Source organism: Amblyraja radiata, chromosome 7 (assembly GCF_010909765.2).
Source record: "Amblyraja radiata isolate CabotCenter1 chromosome 7, sAmbRad1.1.pri, whole genome shotgun sequence".
NCBI classification, from domain to species: Eukaryota; Metazoa; Chordata; class Chondrichthyes; order Rajiformes; family Rajidae; genus Amblyraja; species Amblyraja radiata.
The window spans coordinates 51,054,776-51,066,807 of record NC_045962.1 but is presented as its reverse complement, the minus strand read 5'-3'; positions in this window follow the sequence as shown (position 1 = coordinate 51,066,807).

Genomic DNA, 12,032 nt, shown 5'->3' with positions numbered 1-12,032 from the left:
AAAATAAAGTTTGAGTGAGGTGAAGGGTTCTAGGAAGGCTTTGTTAACTTGAGATGGACAAAGCAAAGAAGTGAGGCTGAATGGGAGAATACCAGAGGGCTGTAGAGATGCGGAAGGAAAATCAGGAATAGGGACTAATGGAGAAAGATGAAACATAAAGAAACACTGTGACAGAGACAAAAGAGTGAAAGACAAGAAGGGATTGACAAGTAGTGAGAAATAGAAACATGCTGGATAGTTGGAAGGATCAGGTGAAGGCCCTCCAACCTGCTTCACCAACCAATAATGAAGTCTAATTTCCTGCTTTATCTCCATATTTCACCATTATCTAATTCCCCAAAGTATCTCTTTATCAGCCTTTAATATATGCCTCAACTGAGCACCCACAATATTCCCAGACGGGGAACAAACACACAAATAGGCAGAGATATGGATCTTGGGCAGGCAGATGGGATCAGTTTGTATTGGTATTATGGTTGATGTGATCACTGTGGATTGAAGGGGCTGTTCCTATGCTGTAGTGTACTATGTGTTTAAGAAGGAACTGCAGATGCTGGAAAATCGAAGGTACACAAAAATGCTGGAGAAACTCAGCAGGTGCAGCAGCATCTATGGAGCGAAGGAGATAGGCAACGTTTCGGGCCGGTTACCCACCACTGAATCAGAGTAAAATTTCCTTCAGTCTAGAGTGTCCATTCCCCTCGCACATAATTTTATATACCTTAATCATGTCTCCTCTTAACCTCCTGCACTCCAGGGACAGCAGATTCAGCTTATATAGTCCCTCCTCATGACTGAAACACTCGATGCCAAACCACATCCTGGATAAACTCCTGTACACCCTCTTCCACACCATTACATGTTTCTTGTAGTGTGGTGACCTGAACTGCACACAGTACTCCAACTGTTCTATAAAGTTGGAGCATAACCTCCCTACTCTTGTGATCAATGTCCCTACTCAAGCAGGCCAGTAGCCCAAATGCCATTGTAACCACATTATCTACTTTTACTGTCAATGATCTTTGGATTTACACTTCAGTTCCTCTTTACTCCCTCAGTCCCAAACATGTATTTCCTAGCCTCCCGTAATGCATCAGCTCACATTTATCAGGGTTTAATAACCATCAACCGTTTATTTCTCAGTTCATTGCACCAACACATCAATATCACACTGTAGCAAAAATCACTCTCCATACTATCAACTCCACCAATGTTCATGTCATTTGCAAACTAAGTGATCATGCCTCCTACATCCACATCCAAATCATTGATATATATCACAAACAGCAAGTGTCCCAATACCAAACCCTGTGGAACACTATTAGTCATGGGCATCCAATCACACAAATAACCCTCTATCATCGTTCTCTGTCTGAAATTGGTAAGGCAATCAAGAACATCTACTGAACTGGCCTCATCAATATATATTTTTTAGTTCTTCAAAAATTGTAATAATTGATCAGACAGTGTCTGATATTGTTAAATACAGTGCTGGCTACCTCTCATTAGTCCAGTCTTTCCAAATAGGTATTAATCCTGTCATTAATAATTTTTTTCCAATAATATCTTTATTACTGATGTTAGGCTCACAGTTGTGCAATTACCAGGCTTTTCCTTATTGCCCCTTTTGAAAAGGGGGACCACATTTGCCATCCTTCACTAATCTTGTACAGCCCTTGCAGTCAGCAAAGATTTAAGAATGTCTGGGCAGACTTCTTTTGCCTCCCATTCAAGCCTGGAATAAGAAGATGTGGGGATATGACAGAAACATGGTGTGGTGGTTGAAGATCAGCTCACGTTAGGTGGTTAAGGAGGCACAAGGGACCAGATCATTCACTCCATCTTATTTCTTATATTCTTATGAAATACCCCAGATGATGAGCTTTTCAGCATCTGCCTCAAATTTTATATATCAATGAAATAACCTCACATTCTCTCAATGATGAAATCAAGGTGATTAATCTCCCTCTCCTTGTCAGCAGCCCTCTGCACTTAAGGAATCAATATACACTCCTCTAGTCTTGTGCAAAAAAGAGTTAACTGCCAGAGACCCAGGATCTACTGTTACAGGCTGAGAATCTGGAGATGACTTGTTTACTCCAACTCTGCTTCCTGCCTGTTAGCTGATCCTTGATCCAGGATAATTATAGTGTTAATGCTTCTTAAAATGCAAATAAATGATGTTCACTTGATCTGTTTCCCTTGATCTGCTCTGCTAGTTCCACTATCAAATGACCCCACTATTTTGTGAATATTGTTTCCTTTTCATTAAACAGTGGTGAATCTGCTAAATACCTTGAGATTTTTCAGCTGTCCCGCTCCCACATCTTGAACAGCAGATTCTAATGTTTTCTTGACTGCTGGTGTTTCTCCCCCTCCTATAATGCAAGGCAGTTAGATTTGCTGCCTTCCAATCCAGAGAGACTGCTCTATAACCAAGGGAATTCTGAAAGATCAAAACAAATGCATCCAGTATCTCTTCATTCAACTCCTTTAAAACCATTAGATATTCTAAACATTTAGTCTCATTAATTTCTCCTTTTGCATGCATAAATTTCTAATTTACATTGGACTCTCTCTCTTGCCACACAATTTCTTGAATGTTTCATTTCAATGTCACATTAAATACCTGTTTAACATCCTTGCAGTTTACATAACCAGTCCAAGTCCAGAGGTCTCTGAAAGTGGCAATGTAAGTAGATAGACGGGTAAAGTAGGCATATTGTATACCTGCCTTCATAGGTCAGGGTATTGAGTATAAGAGTCAGGAAGTCATTCGGAATATTGCATGCATTTCTGGTTGCTCCACTACAGGAAGTATGTGGACCCTCTGGAGCGGGTGCAGAAGATGTTTACCAGAATGATGCCTACATTGAGGGGTATTAGTTACATGGAGAGTTTTGGACAGACTTGGATTGTTTTCTCTGGAGCACCAGAAGTTGAGGGGGGACCTGATAGAAGTATATAACATATATGAGAGGCATAGATAGGGTAAGCAGTCAGAACCTGCTTTCCAGGGTGGAATTGTCAAAGACTAGAGGGCATAGCTTTGAGTGGAGAAGGACAAAGTTTAAAAGAAATGTGCAGGTCAAGATATTTACACAAAGAGTGGTGGGTGCCTGCAACATGCTGCCAGGGGTGATAGTGGAGGCATAAGGGTGCTGTCAGGAGTGGTGGAGACAGATACGATAGTTGTGTTTAAAAGGCATTTAGATAGGTACTTGGATATGCAGAGAATTGAAGGATATGGACCAAGTGGAGGCAGATGAGATTAGCTTATCTTGGCATAGTTTTCGGCACAGACTTTGAGGGTCAAAGAGCCTGTTCCTGTGCTGTTCTATGTAACCCAATCATACCTTCCCTCTCTCTTCTGCATGGTCGACACGAGGTCGTAGGAGGTCTTCGTAACTCTCCTTCATGCTCAAGAGTGGTATCCGCGTACTCGAGGCCTCAGCTAGGTTGCGGCGTTTTTTTTCAATGTTAAAAAATGCCCGCGAGGAAAAAAATGGATGGAATGGAAAAAATGGAAAATATTCGCCATGGAAAAAATCGATACTTTTTTTACTCGTAGGTTTAGTCGTAGTAGGTACTTAGTAGGTCGGCATGTTAGTCATAGGTAATCGAGGGTAGTCGAAGGTAGTCGTAGATAGTCTTCATCATAGTCGAAGGGAGGTCGAAGGAGGTTGTCTTCACTCTCCACTATTCAGTGTCCAATTTTCCCGAAGTTAGTCGTGCTATGTAACTCAATTATATCTTCCCTCTCTCTTCTAGTAAGGAATCCACATTTGTGAACATCTTTTGTTAACCATTCTCTTTGTACAATAATGAAAACAGAAAATTCTGGGAATGTTCAGGAGATCAGATGACATCTATTGAGGTTGGTAAAATGGTGGTAAAAGTTAGCTTTGTGTCAGCCAAGAGATTTTGAAATGCCATAATAAGTACATTACGTGGATGTTGTGCATCACATTAGTCATGCTTAAGGCCACAAATGAAACAGAGCATGCATTGGACTTTGTTAACAATGAAAAGATTGACCCTAGTTGGGTGTGAGAGGAATGGTGGTTGTGGCCCTGGGGTATTGGTTTGGCAAGCAATGAGTTGTTGTTCAGATTTGGGCCTCCATTGGAATCTCACCAGTTTGCTGCCCTCAGGAGGGTGGGTGGGGATACATTAATTGGTGAGAGATCAATCGATGTGGTAAGATCTAAGGGATAAACGGTTTCTAGTGTGAAACAACTGACGCAGATATTATTGTTACCACATTTCATTCTCAGCTAAATACATTTTCACATAGTGACCTAATCGTGCTATGGAATCTAATTTCCAAACCAAACAGTTTGGCAGATGGCAAAAACAAACAGCAAATAGTTTTAATTTGGGCTCTTCCATTTGATTTGAATATGACAAATGTAACTCCTTTATTCAAAAAAGAGGGAATCAGAAACAAGGGAACTACAGGAATTTGTAATGGAGAAAATAGTACGATCCGTTTAGACTCACATGATTAAACTGTCAGTGCAGTATAAATCAATAGTTTTGTATTGGTTCTTTATTGTAATATGAGCTGATTTACAGTGAAAAACTTTGTGAACAAACTCTCGCACCTCATGTAGATACCTTTGATGGAGGGGAGGACTTGTTCCCATGTGGACTGGGCTGTGTCCCCACTCTCTGCAACCTCTTGCTCTCTGGAGTGTTGGAAGTGCGATATCAGGCCATAACGCAGCTAACACGATACTCTTTACAGTACATCTGTAAACGTTTGTTAGAATATTCAGAGACATACCAAAGGCTGGAGAGGTGATGAACCTTGTTAGTGTGACACGAATGATACAAGGTAAAGAATGTAGTATGAAAGAGTGGCAGCTCAATAGATGATTTAAAATAAACAAAGAATGACAACAACAGTACCTAGGAAAGGAAATAAGATTTGCAAAAAAAACTGGCTGGGAATATAAGAACATTTTTTGGGATATTTTAAAAAGAGCTAACTGAGTGATCCTTGGTCCAATAGAAAATGAATCTGGGGAATTAAGAAGATAGCAGATAAATTAAATAGCTGTTTTGCATTAGTCTTCACAGTGGAAGTGTAACTTCTCAGAAATGTGTATAAATCAGGAATTGGAAGGAAAATTGCAAATACCAGGGATTTGGTACTGAACAAATGCACAGTGATATGGGCAGACAAGTTTCCAGATCCTGAAGGGGTTCTTCTGAGAGTCGTAAAATAATTGGCCAATGAGGCAGTAGATGCACTGCATTTAATTATCCCAAATTCCTAAGATGTGGACTAGTTCCATTCAATTGGGAAAATAGCAAATGTAACTCCTTTACTTAAGGGAGGGAAACATAAAGGGAGGAACTACAGGGATTTGTATGATGGAAAATATACTGTACGATCCTTTTAGAATGTGGTGATAAACTGTCAGCACAGCTCAAATCATTGTAATGTTTTGATATTAGTTTATTATTGTATGTGTATCGAGATACAGTGAGAAACTTTGTTTTGTCCAGGTAAATCAAACATGCACAAATACAATAAAGCAATTAGGTTATGAGAAATCTGGTCAAGAGTCTGATAACAGGAGGGGATAAGCTGTTCTTGAAACTGGTGGTACTTGCTTTCAAGCCTTTGTATCTTCTGCCTGCTGGAAGAGGGGAGAAAGTGGAATGACCGGGTGATTGAGTGGTTCTTGATTATGTTAGTTGATTTCCTTAGACAGCAGGAAGAACAGATGGAATCAATGGGGGTGGGGGTGGGGGTGGGGGGGAAACTGGCTTGTGTGATGGACTGGGCTGCATCCACACCTCTCTCCAGTTTCTTGCAGTTTTGCGCAGTGTTGCCCATTCTCAGTGATATCACCAGCGAGCTGTGTGGGAGCGGGTGGGGGGGTGGGGTGGACGGGGTTGGGGAGGGGTGGTCTGGTCCATGCCTCAACTTACAATGTTTAGTGAAGTAAATGCAAAAGCAAAGCTCATGAGACATAGAAACATAGAAACATAGAAAATAGGTGCAGGAGTAGGCCATTCGGCCCTTCGAGCCTGCACCGCCATTCAATATGATCATGGCTGATCATCCAATTCAGTATCCTGTACCTGCCTTCTCTCCATACCCCCTGATCCCTTTAGCCACAAGGGCCACATCTAACTCCCTCTTAAATATAGCCAATGAACTGGCCTCAACTACCTTCTGCGGGAGAGAATTCCACAGATTCACCACTCTCTGTATGAAAAAAGTTTTCCTCATCTCGGTCCTAAAAGATTACCCCTTTATCCTTAAACTGTGACCCCTTGTTCTGGACTTCCCCAACATCGGGAACAACCTTCCTGCATCTAGCCTGTCCAACCCCTTAAGAATTTTGTATGTTTCTATAAGATCCCCCCTCAATCTTCTAAATTCTAGCGAGTACAAACCGAGTCTATCCAGTCTTTCTTCATATGAAAGTCCTGACATCCCAGGAATCAGTCTGGTGAACCTTCTCTGTACTCCCTCTATGGCAAGAATGTCTTTCCTCAGATTAGGAGACCAAAACTGTACGCAATACTCCAGGTGTGGTCTCACCAAGACCCTGTACAACTGCAGTAGAACCTCCCTGCTCCTATACTCAAATCCTTTTGCTATGAATGCTAACATACCATTCGCCTTCTTCACTGCCTGCTGCACCTGCATGCCTACTTTTAATGACTGGTGTACCATGACACCCAGGTCTCGTTGCATCTCCCCCTTTCCTAATCGGCCACCATTCAGATAATAATCTACTTTCCTGTTTTTGCCACCAAAGTGGATAACCTCACATTTATCCACATTATACTGCATCTGCCATGCATTTGCCCACTCACCCAGCCTATCCAAGTCACCTTGCAGCCTCCTAGCATCCTCCTCACAGCTAACACTGCCCCCCAGCTTCGTGTCATCCGCAAACTTGGAGATGTTGCATTCAATTCCCTCGTCCAAATCATTAATATATATCGTAAATAGCTGGGGTCCCAGAACTGAGCCTTGTGGTACCCCACTAGTCACTGCCTGCCATTGTGAAAAGGACCTGTTTACTCCTACTCTTTGCTTCCTGTCTGCCAGCCAGTTCTCTATCCACATCAATACTGAACCCCAATACCGTATGCTTTAAGTTTGTATACTAATCTCTTATGTGGGACCTTGTCGAAAGCCTTCTGAAAGTCCAGATATAACACATCCACTGGTTCTCCCTTATCCACTCTACTAGTTACATCCTCGAAAAATTCTATAAGATTCGTCAGGCATGATTTACCCTTCATAAATCCATGCTGACTTTGTCCAATGATTTCACCACTTTCCAAATGTGCTGCTATCCCATCTTTAATAACTGATTCTAGCAGTTTCCCCACTACTGACGTTAGACTAACTGGTCTGTAATTCCCTGTTTTCTCTCTCCCACCCTTTTTAAAAAGTGGTGTTACATTAGCTACCCTCCAATCCTCAGGAACTACTCCAGGATCTAAAGAGTTTTGAAAAATTATCACTAATGCTTCCACTATTTCTGGGGCTACTTCCATAAGTACTCTAGGATGCAGCCTATCTGGCCCTGGGGATTTATCGGCCTTTAATCCATTCAATTTACCTAACACCACTTCCCGGCTAACCTGGATTTCACTCAGTTCCTCCATCTCATTTGACCCCCGGTCCCCTGCTATTTCCGGCAGATTATTTATGTCTTCCTTAGTGAAGGCAGAACCAAAGTAGTTATTCAATTGATCAATTCACCCGTTTCTGACTGCAAGGGACCTACATTTGTTTTAACTAATCTTTTTCTCTTCACATATCTATAAAAGCTTTTGCAGTCAGTTTTTATGTTCCCTGCCAGTTTTCTTTCATAATCTATTTTCCCTTTCCTAATTAAGCCCTTTGTCCTCCTCGGCTGGTCTCTGAATTTCTCCCAGTCCTCTGGTAGCCTGCTTTTTCTGGCTAATTTGTACGCTTCATCTTTTGTTTTGATACTATCCCTGATTTCCCTTGTTATCCACGGATGCACTACCTTCCCTGATTTATTTTTTTGCCAAACTGGGATGAACAATTGTTGTAGTTCATCCATGCAGTCTTTAAATGCCTTCCATTGCATATTCACCGTCAACCCATTAAGAATCAATTGCCAGTCTATCTTGGCCAATTCACGTCTCATAACCTCAAAGTTACCTTTCTTTAAGTTCAGGACCCTTGTTTCTCAATTAACGATGTCACTCTCCATCCTAATGAAGAACTCAACCATATTATGGTCACTCTTGCCCAAGGAGCCACGCACAACAAGACTGCTAACTAACCCTTCCTCTTGACTCAATACCCAGTCTAGAATAGCCTGCTCTCTCGTTGGTTCCTCTACATGTTGGTTTAGAAAACTATCCCGCATACATTCCAAGAAATCCTCTTCCTCAGCACCCTTGCCAATTTGATTCACCCAATCTATATGTAGATTGAAGTCACCCATTATAACTGTTTTACCTTTGTTGCACGCATTTCTAATTTCCTGTTTGATGCCATCCCCAACTCCACTACTACTGTTAGGTGGCCTGTACACAACTCCCACTAGCGTTTTCTGCCCCTTAGTGTTTCGCAGCTCTACCCATATCGATTCCACATCCTCAAAGCTAATGTCCTTCCTTTCTATTGCGTTAATCTGCTCTCTAACCAGCAACGCTACCCCACCTCCTTTCCCTTTCTCTCTATCCCTCCTGAATATTGAATATCCCTGGATGTTGAGCTCCCAACCTTGGTCACCCTGGAGCCATGTCTCCGTGATCCCAACTATATCATAGTCGTTAATAGCTATCTGCACATTCAACTCATCCACCTTATTACGAATGCTCCTTGCATTGAGACACAAAGCCTTCAGGCTTGTTTTTACAACACTCTTACCCCTTATACTATTATGCTGAAAAGTGGCCCTTTTTGATTTTTGCCCTGGATTTGCCGGCCTGCCACTTTTACTTTTCACCTTGCTACCTATTGCTTCTACCCTCATTTTACACCCCTCTGTCTCTACGCTCACACATTTAAGAAACCCTTTCCCTTTAACTCAATCCTCCACTATCCCATTCGACACCCCACCCCCCTTATTCAGTTTAAAACCACCCGTGTAGCAGTGGCAAACCTGCCTGCCAGAATGCTGGTCCCACACCTGTTAAGATGCAATCCGTCCCTTTTGAGACAAATCATGATCCCAAATTGGATTGATTTCTCTGGAGCACCAGAAGTTGAGGGGAGACCCGGTGGAAGTATATAAAGTATATGAGAGGCATAGATAGGGTAAGCAGTCAGAACCTGCTTTCCAGGGTGGAATTGTCAAAGACTAGAGGGCATAGCTTTGAGGGGAGAAGGACAAAGTTCAAAGGAAATGTGCAGGTCAAGATATTTACACAGAGAGTGGTGGGTGCCTGCAACATGCTGCCAGGGGTGATAGTGGAGGCATAAGGGTGCTGTCAGGAGTGGTGGAGGGAGATACGATAGTTGTGTTTAAAAGGCGTTTAGATAGGTACTTGGATATGCAGAGAATTGAAGGATATGGACCAAGTGGAGGCAGATGAGATTAGCTTATCTTGGCATCAATTTCGGCACAGACTTTGTGGGACAAAGGGCCAGTTCCTGTGCTGTTCTATGTAACCCAATTATATCTTCCCTCTCTCTTCTACTAAGGAATCCGCATTTGTTAACATCTAATTTAACCATTCTCTTTGTACAATAATGAAAATAGAAAATTCTGGGAATGTTCAGGAGATCAGATGACATCTATTAAGGTTGGTAAAATGGTGGTAAAAGTTAGCTTTGTGTCAGCTAAGAGATTTTGAAATGCCATAAGTACCTTACATGGATGTTGTGCATCACATTCGTGATACTTAAGGCCACAAATGAAACAGAGCATGCATTGGATTTTGTTAACAATGAAAAGATTGACCCTAGTTGGGGGTGAGAGGAATGGTGGTTGTGGACCTGGGGTATTGGTTTGGCAAGCAATGAGTTGTTGTTCAGATTTGGGCCTCCATTGGAATCTCAACAGTTTGCTGCCCTCAGGAGGGTGGGTGGGGATACATTAATTGGTGAGAGATCAATCGATGGGGTAAGATCTAAGGGATAAACGGTCAGGTATGGAACATGCTTGAGTGAGATCACAATCCAGCATCATACCGCAAAGACATAGTTGGCTTTTCAATGCGTATTGATGGGGCCAAAGGCAATGTTGCATGGGGTCTGATGAAATCTAATGTGCATTTGTACTGTAAATCTCACAAACATTATCTGAGTTGGCAGGTGCCTGGTTGAACTTCGAGAGTGAAACAGAATGATCTGAAAATTATTGTTACTACATTTAATTCTGTAGTATGCACATTTTCAACCGCATCGTATTGGTATAAATAGTGTTATGCGATGTAATTTCTACACCAACAATACTTAAGCAAGTGCAGAGGCAAGGGATGCATAAAGTAAAAACCTAATTCTGGTGGTAACACTCAGCAGGTCAGACAGTAAGTGTGGTAGGACAAACTTCATTAACATTCCATGCTTAAGAAGGAACTGCAGATGCTGGAAAATCGAAGGTAGACAAAAATGCTGGAGAAACTCAACGGGTGAGGCAGGATCTATGGAGCGAAGGAAATAGGCAACGTTTTGGGTCGAGACCCTTCTTCAGACTGATGTGAGGGTGGGGGTGGCAGGAAGACGAAAGGAAGAGGAGGAGCCAGTGGACTGAGGGAGAGGTGAGAAGGGGAGGAGAAAGTAGGGACTACCTGAAATTAGAGAAGTCACTGTTCATTCCGCTGGGGTGCAAACTGCCCAAGTGAAATATGAGGTGCTGCTCCTCCAATTTACGGTGGTCCTCACTCTGGCCATGGAGGAGGCCCAGGACAGAAAGGTCGGATTCGGAATGGGAGGGGGAGTTGAAGCCGTATTGTCTTTTTAGTTACCTTCTGTTGATCTTTAAAGGTTTTCCCAATCCTCTGGCTTCCCGTTCATCTTTGCTATGTTATACATCTCCTCTTTTATTTCTAAACTGTCCTTAACTTCCCTTGTCAGTCACGGTCGCCTGTTACTCCCCTTAGAATCTTTCTTCCCCTTTGGAATGAAATGATCTTGCATCTTCTGTATTATTCCCAGAAATGCCTGCCATTGCTGTTCAATACCTGTCATCCCTGCTAGGGTCCCTTTCCAGTCAATTTTGGCTAGCTCCTCCCTCATGCCTCCATAGTCCCCTTTGTTCAAATGCAATACTGCCACTTCCAATTTTACCTTCGCCCTCTCAAATTAATTAAAACATCATATTATGGTAATTATCTCCTAATGGTTCCTTTACCTTGAGTTCCCTCATCAAATCCACAATGGACTACATTCTATCACAAACTTAGCCTGATGCCACTCTCCAACATTGCCTCTGCTGTAAAAGGATGTAAAGGTTACGAGTCTGAACTACAAAGACAATTGAACTACAATTGAGTGCTCCACAATGGGTAAAGGTGCAACTTGATATGCACCTGACGTGGAAACGATTTAATGTATACAATGCATGTTAGAAAACGCCAGGATGAGTTTCACATAGTGACCTAATAGTGCTGTGGAATCTAATTTCCAAACCAAGCAGTTTGGCAGATGGCAAAAACAAACAGCAAATAGTTTTAATTTGGGCTCTTCCATTTGATTTGAATATGGCAAATGTAACTCCTTTATTCAAAAAAGAGGGAAGCAGAAACAAGGGAACTATAGGAATTTGTAATGGAGAAAATAGCACGATCCATTTAGAATCAAATGATTAAACTGTCAGTGCAGTATAAATCAATAGTTTTGTATTGGTTCTTTATTGTAATATGAACTGATTTACAGTGAAAAACTCTGGGAACAAGCTCTCTCCTCTCGCAACTCATGTAGATACTTTTGATGCAGGGGAGGACTTGTTCCCATGTGGACTGGGCTGAGTCCCCACTCTCTGCAACCTCGTGCTCTCTGGAGCGTTGGAAGTGCGATACCAGGCCATAACGCAGCTAGCACGGATACTCTTTACAGTACATCTGTA